The sequence below is a fragment of the Dipodomys spectabilis genome, unplaced genomic scaffold (assembly GCF_019054845.1).
Source record: "Dipodomys spectabilis isolate Male_0828 unplaced genomic scaffold, ASM1905484v1 ptg000136l, whole genome shotgun sequence".
NCBI lineage: Eukaryota > Metazoa > Chordata > Mammalia > Rodentia > Heteromyidae > Dipodomys > Dipodomys spectabilis.
This window is the reverse complement of record NW_024870813.1, coordinates 5,307,236-5,323,839: the sequence shown is the minus strand read 5'-3', so window position 1 is coordinate 5,323,839 and position 16,604 is coordinate 5,307,236. Positions and strand designations below refer to the sequence as shown.

The 16,604-nt window shown below is 39.0% G+C and overlaps 1 protein-coding gene across 7 annotated transcripts in view; it reads left to right on the top strand.

Annotated features, from left to right (window-relative positions):
• The window catches only part of Nrg3 (neuregulin 3), a 1,012,378-nt gene that overhangs the window by 116,369 nt on the left and 879,405 nt on the right, over positions 1-16,604 (top strand). The gene's annotated exons all lie outside the window — the stretch shown is intronic.

Sequence of the window (16,604 nt, the reverse complement as noted above, 5' to 3'; positions counted from 1 at the left end):
TCCATATGTAGAGACGCAGACACATATCTACATATGGATAGGTCTGCAATTTTTTCTCTTTAGGCTAATGAATATCCTTGAAGACTTATAAGTCACGGGTGCCACGATCAAGTTGTAATTTAGATACATTTCTTAGATGGTAGTGTGAATGATTGGGAAGCAAGCTCCTGACTTCCTATCATAGTCCATATTGCATGCATCAGGAAACCTGGAACCATAGCTTTAACATATTTCAATCAACAAGCCAACTATTTATCATGTCCACACTTCTCTGTCTTTGGTCTCAACCTATCAGTTTTTTCCTTCATCTGTAATTGCTTCCTAATTTGTTCCCAATACATTTCAAAAGAGAATATATTCACCTTACCTATGTAGCAAGCACTACTAATGGAGTATAAAAGCTGGATAATGAGTTGCTTGAAAGGAAATCTCATACTAATGAAATACTTGGCAATATGATAGTTTGTGTAATTACTCAATTTGTCTCATTTTTATTTTTCAAAAATATTTTATTGTTATTATAAAGGTGATATACAGAAGGGTTACAGTTACATGAGTCAGATAGAGTATATATATATATATATTTTAATGTCACCCTTTCCCTCACTCTGTCTCTTATTTTTAAGTGGGATTACTGGGATAAAATTGTTCTGACACTTTTTTCCTCTTTCTTAATAATTTTATTCAATTTATGAATTGATTTTGATGTGTGTATATGTGTGTGTGTATGTGTGTGTGTGTGTGTGTGTGTGTGTGTGTGTGTGTTTAAGTGAAGGTATTAGGGCTTGAACTCAGGGCCTGGGCACAGTCCTTAGCTTTTTCACTTAAGGCTAGTGCTCTATCACTTAACCTACAACTCCACTTCTGGCTTTTTGCTGGATAATTGGAGATAGGGGTTTCATGGACTTGTCTTCCCAGGCTGGCTTCAGAGTATGATCTTCAGATCATAGCCTCCTTAGGGACTAGGATTACAGGCATGAGTCACGGTGCCAGGCTTTGTTTTGATTTTTCATTAAATTTATTGTTATTATAAAGATGATGTACAGAGTACACATCTTTTTGGACAATGTCACCCTTCCCAGGCTCTCTCCCAGTTTTTCCCTCCTGTCCCCACCTACAAGTTGTATAGTTCATTTTCAACATAGTGTCTAGAGATGCTTTGATTTTTATTGCAACACACTGACCAAAACAATATACAATATACAAATTCAAAATTAGAAGGAAATAGACATCAGTATGTATTGTTTCCTTTATTCTCCCTACTTTGGTGAATAAAACAACACTACCTTAATTAAGCTCTATTAACATATAGACAAAGAGCGTATTTTAAAATCATTTTCTGTCATTGTTTGAAGAAAGCACCTATGACTGTCATTGACAATCTCCTCTTTTTTCTTAAGAGGAAAAGTATACAGTAGATAAACTAGGAAAAAGAGAGTGAAGACAGTAAAGAGAGAAAAAGGAATTAATACACAGAGCACAGAGAAGGCTCAAGAAAAGTCTGTGCTACATCCTCAAAGACATACTTTCTATTCATAATAGAGCTAATAAATTTATAACCTTGCTTTCTAACTCAAATGACTTGTTTGTATAATGCTGGTTTTCTAATTTCCAATAGAAAATTGGTTTTCCCAAATTAAGAAGCAAAAGGAAACTGCCTTTTTAGCCACTACAATATTAAGCTACCCAAATTATTTTATATTGTAGTGTCTGAATTCCTCCTTTAAGTTTTAGGAATCTGTTTAGCTGTGATTAGTGACTTTGTTTGGAGCCCAATAAAAACCTCATGCAATTTCACTCTTATTACACATCCATGTTTCCAAAATTTGAAAATCCTTATAAGTGAACTCTCAACTTATACTACAATACTTTCTATCCAGAATTTCTTTTCAGTTATCCTGAATATCTTTTATTATGTTGTGTCCTGAAAACTGAGATATAAAAGATTTCAAATCAGCCCCCAAATTGTGCCTGCAATTGTTCCGAATATTTTTATTCTTGTGCCTGTGAAAAAAAAGTTCTTTTTTTTATTATTGTGAAAATACCATACAGAGGGGTTACAGTTACATGGACAAGATAATGAGTACATTTCTTATCAAGCATTGTTGCCTCCTCCTTTGTTTCCCCTTCCCATCCCTTCCCCTCTCCACCTCCCCATCCCCACTCCTCCTTACCACTCCCACCCCCCACTCTCCATAAAAGAAATGCAAATCAAAACAACATTGAGATACCACCTCACCCCAGTTAGAATGGCTAGAATCAAGAACTCTAATAACAACTGATGCTGGAGGGGACATGGACAGAATGGAACCTTACTACATTGTTGGTGGGAGTATAAACTTGTTCAACCACTTTGGAAAGCAGTATGGAGGTTCCTCAAAAGACTCCACATAGAGCTCCCCTATGACCCAGCAATCCCACTTTTGGGCATTTACCCAAATGATCACAAACAAGACCATACTAAAGCTACCAGCACAACTATGTTTATTGCAGCATTATTTACCATAGCTAAGATATGGAAATAAAGTTCTTACTCTAGAGAACTTATTACTTTCAGGACGAGACACACACCTCAAAAAAAAAAAAAGCCAAATTGCATTGTCTTTTGAGTCTACTAAGGTTTCTCATCTCACAGTATTTGTCTCTCCTTTTTGGTGTCTAGCTCATCTAACTTTAATAAATTTCTCCTGCATTTTATGGTCCCACTATCCACCCTTACCACATCTGGGAACATTAAATGTGTCATAAAAATATAAGTATTTTTCTTATATAAAACAGATAATCGGGATGGAGGATACCACTAAGTGTTGAGTCTTTGCCTTGCATATGCAAGGTCCTGGATTTTTATAGCAAGCCCCACAAAGAAACAAACTTAGAAACTGTGTCCTTAGGTGTTTCTACTAATTGTGTTCTTTTGCATTGGGTACAATGTGTAGATTGACCCTTATGTGTCTTTTTTTTAATAAGTATTTTTTTATTGTGAATATACCATACAGAGGGGTTACAGTTACATGAGCAAGGTAATGAGCACATTTCTTACCCAGCATTTTTGCCTCCTCCTTTGTTTTCCCCCTACCATCCCTGCCCTCCCATCTCCACAGCTAACCCGCCCCCCCAAAGTTGTAAAGTTCCTACTAAAGCTACCAGCACAACTGCCTGCCTGCAGTTAAGGGCTCAATCCTTCAGCTGTACAGAGAATTCAACTGAATTGTTTAGGCTGCAGGCCTGACACACAGTTGTGTTTGGAGTTTGTCTTCAGTTTATATGGTTAAAATTTATCTGTTGAGGAAATATGCACCTTAGAACAGAAAAAGATACACTGCTGGCTTTACCTCTGTGGCCCATGTAGGTTGCATGAAGAGGAGCAGGTTTCATTCTCAGGAAAGTTCAATGACCCCTACAAAGTGTCCCATGGATTTGATTCCTTAAAATACACAGGAAGAGAATAACAGAATTGGAGCATTTTGAAAGTAGTTACTGTATATATCAGGTTGAGAGTCAAGATACTGTTGAAGTAAGAAAGCAATTTAGAACTGGCAATCCTAATAGCAGGAGGAGGGACCTCCCAAATCACCTGACCTAGTAAGTCACCAATGAAAATGATGCCGTAAACTATGTAACAATGTAGGTAATGGGTTTGCATATTTGCAGCATTTACTCTCAGTGAATATCCCATGTCTCAAACTGGCTCTCCATCATTCCGGTAAGGACATCACTTGGAATTTAAACTCATATTTCAAATCCATGCCCTTCAATTGCTGCCCTTGAAATTATGGTCTACTAAGCCAGCACCCTTCCTTGTGCTCTGAGCTCCACACTACTGGTCAAATATAAAATGTCTGCTTCCTTCTTCCTGCTTATTTAGAAACCACCATAAATGTTCCATGCTGCAATAGAGTGGGCATATGGCATACTAGCTGTTCATTTCTTCAGCCCTTTGTATTTCATCTCCCAGGTTGAGCGAGAAGAGAGAGCAATTAAATTCAGTGAAATACTAAGAAAGGAGCTTCATCGATTTACCTGGGGGTAAATACTAATGATGAATCTAGCTATGTCCTTTCTGACAGTCTCTGGACTGGTATGTAATTCAGATAATATTTAAATTGGGGTGAAGGACAAGCATGACTTATTGGTGTGTGTGTGTGTGTGTGTGTGTGTGTGATGGTCCTGGATTTGAACTCAGGTCCTATGCATTGGCCTTAAGCTTCCTTTTGCTAAAATTAGTGCTCTATCACTTGAGCCACAGCTCTTCCTTCCCACCCCTTCCTCCTCCTCTTTCTTCTTTGTATTGGAGATAAGAGTCTCATGGACTTTCTTGCCTAGGCTGGCTTTGAAGCTTGCTTCTCACATCTCAGCCTCCTGAGTAGCTAGGATTACAGGTATGAGACACTGGTATCTGGCTTTCTTCCTACTTTCCTACTTTTCCATTAAGATTCAGCATTCCATTAAGATTCATTGTACTCTCACTTCAAATACCAATTGAAAAGGTCTTGGTTGCTGCCTAAGTACAATTGACAGAAGTAGAAGCCTATGATGCTAATGCATCACATGCCCGACAAATAACACTGCAAACAATTTGCTTATCCTCACAGACTATATTATCAAAATAGACACCAAGAACATGAGGAAGTTGTAAAGTTTTTGAAATATCAATGGATGAGCTTAAGCCTAAACAGATAGGGTTTTTTCAAGCTGTACAGGAATGACAATCTTCTCCACTGATTGTTAATGCCACCCTTAGCACACAACACAATAGTTTTTAAAGTAAAGAAGTGCCACACACTCAAAATCAGAAAACTTGAATCATATATTCACTCCTGTTGTTGCTAAATACCACCACTTCAACACCCCCACTGTGTTTCCCAGGCTGACTTTCCCAGTTGCATCTCTTCTCCAAACCTCAAATGGAAGAGAAAATCTTGAGGTTGACTTTACCTTTCTTATAGGTGTCCTTAGGCAATATGGTGAATATGTGTCTAAAGGCTCAGCATTCAATAAGAACGTTGACACGCAGTTTGCACCCATTGGGTCTTTATCTGTCAGTTCAATTTGAGCAACTCTGGAATCTAAGGTCAGGGTTGTGGCCATAAGGTGTTAAGTTCTGTGTGGTTTGGCACCTTTTAATTTTTCTTTTTTTGTACCAGTCTTGGTGCTTGAACTCAGGCCTGGGTGCTGTCCCTGAGCTATTGTGTTCAAGGTGAGTGCTTTACCTCTTGAGCCATAGCTCCATGGCTAGCTTTATGGTGTTTAATTGGAGATAGATAAGAGTCTCCATAACTTTCTTGCTGGAGCTGGCTTTGAACTGCAGTAGTCAGATCTTAGCCACATGAGTTGCTAGGATTACTGGTGTGATCCCTCACACCTGGCATGGTCTGGAGGAACTCAGGTGCAACCTACGTATCAGGTGTGGAATTGTTCTGGGTATCTGGGTAATTACAGAATTCTCTACCCTTAGAAATCAGCAGTGTACTTCAGCAGCTAAGTAGAGATGGAGAGAATTTCATGCATATGTTGCTTAATAGTTGTAGTAGTTGTGAGAGTTCTTAGGTAATTATTGCTGTTAATAATCATAAAACGCTGAATTTACTTGTGGGCCTTCAGTGAAAAAAAATTGTTCATAATAACTAATAACTATTATTATTATAAAATTAGGTTATCTGCTAAATTGTTACCATTCTGGCATTTGAAACACAAAAATGAACTAGAGGGCAGCTTTATGCCAAATATGTTTGGTCAGTAATTTAGGGATTCTTTGCATATGCATAGCTTGGCATATTCAATTTTACTATTCTCCAAATAATCTGAAAGGGATTTTTGGCTTTCTTCAACTCATGAGGACATCCCAGAAGTGTACTATATGCTTTATTTCCCATCTCCCATTTCCTTTCCATTAGCCAGGTATGTCAGAAAACAGTTCCAAGGCCAGGTGCCCTGTGTCCCAGCTTCCTTTGTCGCTCTCAAGGCTGTAGGGAAAATGCATGATTTGTTCATTCTTTAAAAAATTGTCAAGTGCTGACTAAGCTCCAGGCATTATGAATGGGTACTTATGAAGTGGGTAGAGCAATGACATGATTCAATTCACTGTTGCAAAAGATCACATCACTGTTTGCTTTGTGGAAAATACTAAGGGGTTTCAGAGAGGGGGCTAGAGGCATGGAGACCAGTGAAAAGGAGACATGTAAGTTTGAAAGGAATTATTTAATACAATTAGAAAATCTGAGGTAGAACTTTAGAAGAGGATACTCTGGTCATGAATTGCATATTAGTAGCTAACAGGGAAGAAGAAGAGAGATGAACTGATTCGGGGGTAGGCTTATGAGTAACCATCCTGAATTTAGAAACATCATTGTGTTTGAGACTCATGTACAATACACTAGTGAAGCAGTGATTAATCCTGAGCCTACACCCTATAGAGGAAGCCTAGAGATCCCTTTGAGGTGGCAAACTGAGGAGGTAAAAGTAGGAAAAGGTGGCGAAGGAGGCTGAAGACACAGCGGCCCCAGGAGAGAGTGCTGTTTCAGAAGCCAAGAATGATAGAGTGGGCCATTACATTGAAGGTTCTTTAGAGACAGAGGAAGACTTATTTGGCATGTGTCCATTATATTTGGCCACCTGGGGGTTTCTGGCGACCACTATAAGAGAAAACGCTGTACAGAGTATTTAGAACAGAAACTAGGTTGGAGAGATCTGAATTAGTGACTGAAAATCCAACAACAGGATGTTTATTACTATAACATTTGAGAAATGTCAACAGAGAAAGTCAGTAGAGAAATGGGGCGATAATGCAGATGCCATAAAGCAAAGCAAATTTGTGTTTTGTTTTTAAAAGTGATTCCTTAAAACAGCATGTATTAAAGCAAGTTGTGAGCTATTATCAGTCTTCAAATGTTTTATATCACAGTCATCCTTTAAAATACTCACTAGAGAAGAACAGGAAATAGAGCGTATTTATGTGGTTAAGGTAGGGGTTTTAGTATGCTATGAAAGCAACATGTCTACAACACATGTGCAGATGTATTTATGGGCTTTTGTGTGGCATCACACCCAGGGTCTTATAAATTTTACCACTGAGTCATAGTTTTGGTTCCTAAAATACATTAACTTTTGAGGCATTCAGCCCCTTTCTGTGTTGACTATTTTTGAGATAGGGTGTCACTTTTTTCCCTGGGCTGCCTAGAACTGCAATCCTCCTATTTGTGTTTCCTTTGTTTCTGGTAAAGTATGGGCCACTGTACTAGCTATTCTGTTCCCCTGTGATTTGGGCTGATACTCAGGACCTCTGGTCCCTATCACTGGTGTAGATTGGAGTCTTGTGAACTTTCATACCCTGTCTGGCCTTGGGCCAGAATCTTCCAGCATCCAGCTCTGCAGCAGCTAGAATTACAGGCTTGAGAAAGAAAATCTCTGAGCAGGCAGGAGAGAGAGACAACCAAAACCAGGATAATGAGGAACTCTTCTCTCCACTCTTGCTTTCTTCTTTTCCTACCACTGCTCATGCTATTTCCAAGTAGTCACTAGCAACTTGTGTGTCAAGTAGCAAATCTCTTCATTGCACAGGTAGGTGTGGTGGGGTTTACATTTTTGTCATTGCTGATGTCTTTTAGTAGGTGCTGTGATTTGGTTTTATTTATTTATCTATTTATTTATTGTCAGTTGTGGGGCCTGAACTCTGGGCCTGGGCACTGTCCCTCAGCTCTTCAGCTCAAGGCTAGCACCCTACCACTTGAGCCATAATGCCAGTTCCGGCAGTTTCTGCTTATATGGTGCTGAGAAACAGAACCCACGGCCTCTTACATGCAAGGTAAACACTCTACCATTGAGCCACCTTCCCAGCCCCTGTAATTTTGTTTTAATTGTGGCTACACAGCATCCCCAATTTGTGTGTTGAAATCCTAATCCTTTGTTCCTCAGAAGGTATCTCCATGTAGAGGTAGGTTTTTGATAGAGGTGATTCTGTTAACATGAGATCATATGGGTGGGTCTTAGTATATGATAGGCATTATTATAACAGGGGAGAGAAATGATTACACACACATATACACATACACAAAGACCATGTGAAGATACCATGAGAAGACTGATCTTCAAGGCCAAGAGAAAGACCTGAAATTCATGCTTCCCATATAATTCCCAGAGGGAACTAACCCTATTGATACCTAGATCTTGGGCCTTCGGTTCCTGGGACAAACAGAAAGTAAAATCGCCATCATTTCACCTGTGAAGCCTGAAGCCTGTGTTATGAATGTGCCTCATTTAGTCTCCACATTGTGGCTAAGGTATAGAGACCACCATCATCACTGCCTGTTTATGGACAAGGAAAATGAAGAGATAAGAAATCACTTACTCAGCACTATGAATCCAAATGGCAGATGAGTGGAAAATAAAGGTTCATGTATCCTTGCCCACTCTTCTTTCCTTGACAAAAGGCTCAACAATAGCCCTTTGGTTTTTTATTTTATTCTTATGTATATTTATCTTTCCTTTTAAATTACCTTTAAGTTGCCTGACAAAGGGGATTTCAGTTCAACATGTCAGTATATGCATGCAGTGCATTTGGGTCAATTGTTAATCTCTCCTTTAGTTTTGCTGAGCCCTACAGGGTAGGCAAGACTATGCACTGGCCTAGTTATTTTCACCAGAAAATACTTTTCTCTGCAAATGTGGATGCTAACATTTTGTGGAATAAGACTAGAAACACTCAGAAAGCCCAAAGATAACATATATTAACATTTTAAAACCATCAATTTTATGTAGTTCATTGGAGTGTACGTTTGAAAGTCTAATCTCTTGGTTTTTTTTTTGGTCGGTCATGGGGCCTGAACTCTGGTCCTGGGCGCTGTCCCTCAGCTCTTCAGCTCAAGGCTAACGCTCTACCACCTGAGCCACAGCACCACTTCCAGCTTTTTTCCCCCCTGCTTATGTGGTGCTGAGAAATCGAACCCAGGGCCACATGCATGCAAGGCAAGCGCTCTACCACTGAGCCACCTTCCCAGCCCAAGTCTCTTGATACAATGTGATAAAACTTGTCCGCATTTGATAAGGAACACGGATGATTTTTAAAGCCTCTCAAAAGAAGTAGTCAGAAGCTGGGAATCAGTGGCCTCATACCTGTAATCCTAGCTACTCCAGAGGCTATGATCTGAGGATTACAGTTCAAAACCATCTTGCTCAGGAAAGTATTTGAGATTTTTATCTCTAATTAACCATCAAAAAGCTGAAAGTTGAGCTGTGGCTTAAATAGGTTAGTGATAGCTTTGAACAAACAAGTTCAGAGATAGTGCCCAGGCCTGGAGTTCAAGCCCCAAGATTGACGCAAAAAAAAAAGAAAAACATACTTAGTAATATATCAGTAAAGCAAAAAGGCATTAAATGATGTATTTTGGTTTCATGACACAAACTTCCTAAGGGAGTGATTCTAGTCAAGTTATTTCCATTCTTTTCATAATGCTTTAATATCATTTTCATTTCAAACTGTAAACCCTTCGCTGAGTTTAAATTTTAAATTAAATGTATGTGCAATGAATAAATGCTTATAGTTGTCCCAGAGACAGGTTTTACAATAGATTCATCACACTTTGCTGATTTACTAATTTACTTCTTCTGTAATAAACTTGTAGATTTAGCCTTACTTTTTGCAAAAGACATGATCTCAACAGACAAGAAGAAATGTGCATATATGTGAGTGATATTTAAATACAATGAATATATCACCTTAAGTAAACATGTGACTTTTTCTAGAGTACAAGTCGAGCACTCAAAATGTTGGACTATGAGTTTTAACTATATTGATCAGTGTGATACTAAATAGCTCTTCACTTTTCCCTTGTATCTACTAGGCATTCAATCATGTGAGGCTAACATTCTAAAATTAATCAGACTAATTGTTTCAGACAACTTGATAAGGATATTATCATAGCTGATTTGTAATAATTTGGGGTGCTATGATTCTTAAGTATTTAATCCATCAGCAATGTCTGTTTTTGTTTATATGTAGAGAAATAACATTCTATATTTTTCTTTCTCCATATAGATATCCAATTGTTCCTATATCATTTAAAAATAGTACTTTGTTCATAAATTTGTTGCATGGTATATCAAAAGTTTTCATAGAGAAACAAGCTCATGGTTATTTTGATATTTGATTTGTCTGTATCTTAAACTAGATAAACTGCTTAATTTCTGCAGCATTATTATTAAAGAATGATATTAGGTAACATAGGTCCTCTCTTTTTTCTACTTCAAAATTGCCTTGAGATATTGATTTATCATTTAACTGTATGCATTTTAGCAAAAAAGTTGACTTTTTATTTGGAATAATAATTTGATTGGAATTGCTTCATTTTTCCATATTAATTTGTAAGTGCTGCTTTTAAGATTTTCAGTTATGAGCGTGGTATGTGTCTCATTTATGCCTTTTATGACAGTCAATGAAGTTTATTATTATAATCTAAAAGCCTTACCTGTGTTTATTAGTGACAGTTATAGTGTTTGTATAGATATGACACATGTAAATCTTTAGATTAAAATTTATAACACTTTTTTGCAGATATAAAGGAATTTTTATCCAGCCACCCAAATGAAGTTTATTAATTAAAATTATTTACTTACTGATTTTTTTAAAGTGGATGGTCTATAAATAAATGTGATTAATTTAATTTTCTTAGTTTTATGCCATTTTATCCTTAAATATTCATGTGTGTGTGTGTGTGTGTGTGTGTGTGTGTGTGTGTGTGTGTGTATTGGTACCAGGCCTTGAAACTCAGGATCTTTTGCCTTCTGTGGCTTTTTCCCTCAAAGCTGGCACTGTACTGATTGAGCTATGCTTACAATTTGCCTTTTGCTTGTTAATTGGTGATAAGAGTTTCAGAGTTTGCTCGCCTGGACTACATGAGCGGAGTATGACAGTGCACACAGGGTTCTGACAGCAAGGATCAAGGGATGGTTTTCTTCAGGGAAACAATGCAGGACTAGAATTTCAAGTATTCAAGACATGAAAGGCACAACTATGATTCCAAAATTGCGATTTATTATGCTTTGCCTGCAGGATAGAAAACCAACCCCATACTTATAGAATGTTATGGTAAGCCAGCACTGAAAACAGCCCAGGCCTCTGATAATTCAATAGCCTACTGTTTTCTGGTTGTACCAAAAAAAAAACACAACCAGCGAGTGGTTTCACTTCTTTTTTTTATTTTTAAATTTAATTAATTAATTAATTTTTTTGTGAACATACTGTACAGAGGGGTTACAATTACATGGGCAAGATAATGAGTACATTTCTTATCAAACATTGCAGCCTCCTCCTTTGTTTACCCTTCACATCCCTTCCCAGCTCCCACCAAAGTTGTAAAGTTCATTTTCGACATGACAACTTGTACTTCTCATTGTTGCAACGGGTCCACCTGTATCCTTAAATGACTTGTTTTTCCCCATCTTCTCCACAAATTATACCGACATCAAATATAGTGAAAGCAAGGTTATACTGTGGGGGAGGGACATACAAATCAACAAAGAAATAATCTTATAAATGTGTTAGAAACAAATGCATGAAAGAAAAAAAACATTTACATACATATCTAAGGGTTCATTTTCCTAACATCACATTATCTGACCTTTTCTGCTTGACTCATACATATACTAGATATTGCAAATAAGGGAAACCATGGGACCTATGTTTCTTTGGGCTTGGCTTACTTCACTTAATATAATTTTCTCCAAGCCTTTCCATTTCCTAACAAATGGGGCAATGTCATTCTTTTTGATGGAGGCATAGAATTACATTGTGTATATATACCACATTTTCTTGATCCATTCATCTACTGAGGGGCATCTGGGTTGGTTCCATATCTTAGCTATGGTAAATAATGCTGCAATAAACATAGTTGTGTTGTAGCTTTAGTATGGCCTTCCTTGAGATCACTCTGGTAAATGCACAAAAGTGGGATTGCTGGATCATAGGGGAGCTCTATGTGGAGTCTTTTGAGAAACCTCCATACTGCTTTCCAAAGTGGTTGAACAAGTTTACACTCCCACCAACAATGCAGTAAGGTTCCCTTCTGTCCACATCCCCTCCAGCATCTGTTGTTGTTAGAGATCTTGATTTTTGCCATTCTAACTGGGGTGAGGTGGTATCTCAGTGTTGTTTTGATTTGCATTTCTTTTATGGCTAGGGATGTTGAGCATTTCTTCATGTGTCTGTTGGCCATCCTTCTTTCTTCTTCAGAGAAGTTTCTCTTTAAGTCTTTAGCCCACTTATTTATTGGATAGTCGTTTTTTTTTTTTTGAGGATTTGTTGTTGGGGGATTTAATTTTTTGAGTTCCAAGTATATTTTAGATATGAGACCCTTGTCCCTTGTATGGCTAGGGAAGATCTTCTCCCAATCCGTGGGCTTTCTATTGATCTTGCTAGCTATGAAAAAAATTCAATGAGGTGCGATTGCCTCTTTAAAAAAATATTCCTAGAGCTACTGAAAAACTTGACTTTACAAAATAGTTGGTATAAGAATTCTTATGGATTGTAGAAAGGGGACATGGGGACCACCAGTGAGACACGTTGTGTGGCGAGTCAGACTTGGATTCCTTCTCTTCTGCTTCTTCAGAGACTGCACTCTGCTTGTTCTTAGTCTCTGTTTTCTGCAGGCAAATCTTCTTTAGTTTTCTGGATGGCCATCACAGCATGTTTTCCCTTTGCTCACCCTTTTTCCTTTTCTTGTCCGAAGATTTATCTTTTCCCACAGGCTTTTTGGGCTCTTTGGCCAGAGCATGCTTTGCTTGCCTCTTGTGCATGCCTCCTTTTGGATGACATTGTATGTATCTCTTTGAGTTACTTCCTGGTTAATCAGAAAGTGTAAGTTTAACCAAGGGCATGGAGTTTGGTACAAAGTAACCCAGGATCATGGCAGTTGGTGCATTTGCCTTTTGTACAAATCTGTAGCCAGTGGAACTCTTATTATCTTTGCTCTTGGTTCATCTCTGATAGTCTCTTATTTGGATCTCAAATGAAAATCAGTAACCCTGAGGAGCACAATTTGAGTAAGAGAGAAGCAGCAGTATTCTCTTTAAAAATGCCTCCTTTGAGCTAGGTGCCGGTGACTCACTCCTGTAATTCAAACTATTCAGGAGACTGAGAGCTGAGGATCAATGGTTCAAAGCCAGCATGGGCAGGAAAATCCATGAGATCCTTATTTCCAATTTAACACACACACACACACACACACACACACACACACACACACACACATACACACACACACACACCAGAGGTGGAGCTATGGCCTTGAGTGATAAAGCTAAGGGAGAGGTATCCTATCCTTGAGTTCAAGCCTGTACTAGAACAATGAAAAAAAATCTTTGAACATAATAACATGCAGAATAAGCCAGCGCTGACTGGCTGTGGACATTTTGGAAAGTCTGAATTGCATGATGTTAATACAGGCTTTAAACCAGTATGTAGTATGAGGCTGGAGCCGGCTTCAGTTCCATCACAGAACAGCAAGGGGCCTCTGTGCAGAGTTTTTTGTGTCAGCCCACTAGATGAAGAGCTGCCATTTGCATTTCTCCTGTTTCAAGTATGACTTTGATTTTAAAATTTAACTGTCGTTTCCTTAGATGTGCTACCACTGACAGTTAATTAGGTAGATGTACCAAATATGCATTTTCTTTAAAAGCACATTACTCTTTAGCCTTTATCCACCAATGATTCTTGGATAAAAGGCAGTAATAAAATAACATGTATTTAGTTACATGAGTGAAAGAGTAATGTAGAAATTTCTGAAGTGTAAAATTAGATGCATAATTGCTTCAAATAAAAAAAGAAGAAGAAAACTCAAAATGACAAGCAAGGGTTCTTGATCACCTGGGGTCAGTTATTTTTGTCATCTGCCCCTGAAACAAGACTGGTTCTACCTCTTCCTCCTCCTCCTTCACCTCCTCCTGCTCCTCCTCCTCCTCCTCCTCCTTCTTTCCTTCTTTCCTTCCTTCCTTCTTTCCTTCCTTCCTACCTTCCTTCCTTCCTTCCTTCCTTCCTTCCTTCCTTCCTTCCTTCCTTCCTTCCTTCCTTCTTTCCTTCTTACCTTCCTTCCATCCTTCCTTCCTTCCTTCTTACCTTCCTTCCTTTCTTCCCTCTTTCCTCCTCCTCCTCCTCCTCCTCTTCTTCTTCCTCTTCCTCCTCCTCCTCCTCCTTTTGCTGTTCCTTGGACTTGAACTCTGGACCTGAGCTTTTGTGGCTCAGGGCTGGTGCTCTACCACTTGAGTCACAGCTCTACTTCCAGCTTTTTGTGGTCAATTTGAAATAAAAGTCTCTAGGACTTTCCTGCCTTGGCTCACTTGGAACAAAGATCCCCAGATCTCAGCCTCCTGAGTAGCTAGGATTACAGGCATGAGTCATTGGTGCTTTGGTTTTTATCTTCTTTCTGTTTTGGGGGAGGTTCAGCCTTTCACCTAGTGCAGGTTTCTGCCATGCTACTGGAGGTTTGGGCACAGAGAACATTTGAGCCTTCTTCCTGCATGTCTTCACTGGGAACTTTCTCCACCGAAGTCCCCTCTTGTTATTCATCAGGTGTGTTTACCTTTCTATGCTTCTGTTTCAATGTCTACCTTTTAAAGCATTCCTTTCACAGAGAAGGAAGTGTAGCCAGGGTTAGGCCTTGTTCAGCAACTCACAAAAGAAGGAACCGAGGCATATTTTACTTAGTAGAATGCTTTCCGTGGTAAAAAGAAAGCTAGATAACCCAGCTATAATACAATGTATTGATTAAGGTTAGCAGATGAAAGGCAATACTGAAGTACTGGGACCCTATAACTCCCCCCTCCCCACCCTAGCACCTTTGGGCATTTACATTGCGGAAGAACCAAGGTCAAGAATAGCTCCATGAACATTGGAGTCCTGAGACACCGGGCAGATCAGGAGTTGCACATGATCCCGTCATCTACCATGGAAGTAGTGTCATCATAAGAGAGATAGAAATCAAGCTCACTTCTGTTTGTTTTCTCACCTGCTTAGCCTCATGAAATCTTAGTGGTATGGTGGACTCTTCCATTGTTGCCAGTACTGTTAGCAACGAGAACCCATTGAAAAGTTCTATTGTGCACAAGGAGAAGAGATTTCCCATTCACCCATATGTAGACATCAAGGAACATTATTAGAAGGAAACACAGACTCAATGGTTAAGCCACTGATGCAAGGTCATGAACACATACAGCATAAGTGTGAGGAGATGTTCAGACCTTGGAGCCCAATTCCAAATGTTGTGGTTTTCTCTCTCTCTCTCTCCCTCCCCCCCCATTTCTGCTCAAGGCTAGTGCTCTCCCACTTTGAACCACAGCTCCACTTCCAGTTTTCTGGTGGTTCATTTGAGGTAAGAGTCTCTTGGACTCCTGCTTGGGCTGGCTTTGAATGGCGATCCTCAGTTCTCAGCCTCCTGAGCATCTTGGATTACAGGCATGAGTCACTGGCACCCAGCCTTAAAGAATTTTTATAGGTATTCTGTGACCATTACATTGATTTTTCTTACTCACATGAACTTACAGAGAATCCCATGTTTTTCCTAATGCTCTATATTTATTATATAGGTCTGCCATTAAAATATACTTAATTCTCTCTAAGAGAGAGCGAGTGAGAGAGAGAGAAGAATGACATGGATGTAGGGCAGGTGCTATGTTTGTGTGATCAAAGTGGTAGCGGGAAGGGGGAGGCTGACAAACCAGCTAAGGAAGGAGGGAGGGAAAATATGTTCAAAATGCTGTATGCCCATGTGTGAAAATTTAACAGTGTAGCTTGTTGAAATAGGTTTGGGAAAGAGAGGGATGAGGGAGTGTGAGGGAGGTGGCAGGTCTGATTGAAGTGAATTGTATGCATACATGGACAGGGTAAAGTGAAACTCCCTCAGGAATGCTAATGAGTAATAGTAATACCATCGAGGCTAATAAAAGTGTGGGAAAATATGTACCTGTAACCATTGTGCTGAGCTGCTTTCAAAGTCCTACCCTCTCTACAATTTAAACAGGATAAGTGTTAAAGGGACCTTAGGGAGAAAGATTTCTGCAGTATATAATGTGGTTTAGAGCATGAGAGCTATTTGTATTAGTAGCAGATTATTGATACTGTCTATTAATGTAAAGAGCTTAGGACTTAAAAAATTCATTTATTTAATTTATGTAGAATCTACCCCTTGTGCAACTTAGTCATTGAGCATATCAAGGCTCTATCAAGCAATTCCTGTATTTCTTTCCAGTTCTCAAGCTCTCTGATCACATGCTAGCCCCACCACCCAAATATCCTCCTGAGCAGGAAATGTGTTGGAAATAGTTCCATCAATAACAACTTTTCTAAGCTAGGGGCTGTTAGCTCATGTCTGTAATCCTAACTATTCAGGAGGCTGAAATGTGGAGGATTGCAGTTGGATACCAGATCATGGCAGAATAGTTTACTAGATTAGCTCAGCCAGCAAAAAATGCCAGAATGAAGTTATGGATCAAGTGGTAGAGCACCAGGCTAGCAAGCACACAAGAGGCTCCGGGTTTAATATTTGATGGCATCACCATTTTCTAAGAAGAAAACCCAGACGGACGTTTGTGGTAGTAGTTGTGTTGTAGGCCAACTCCAC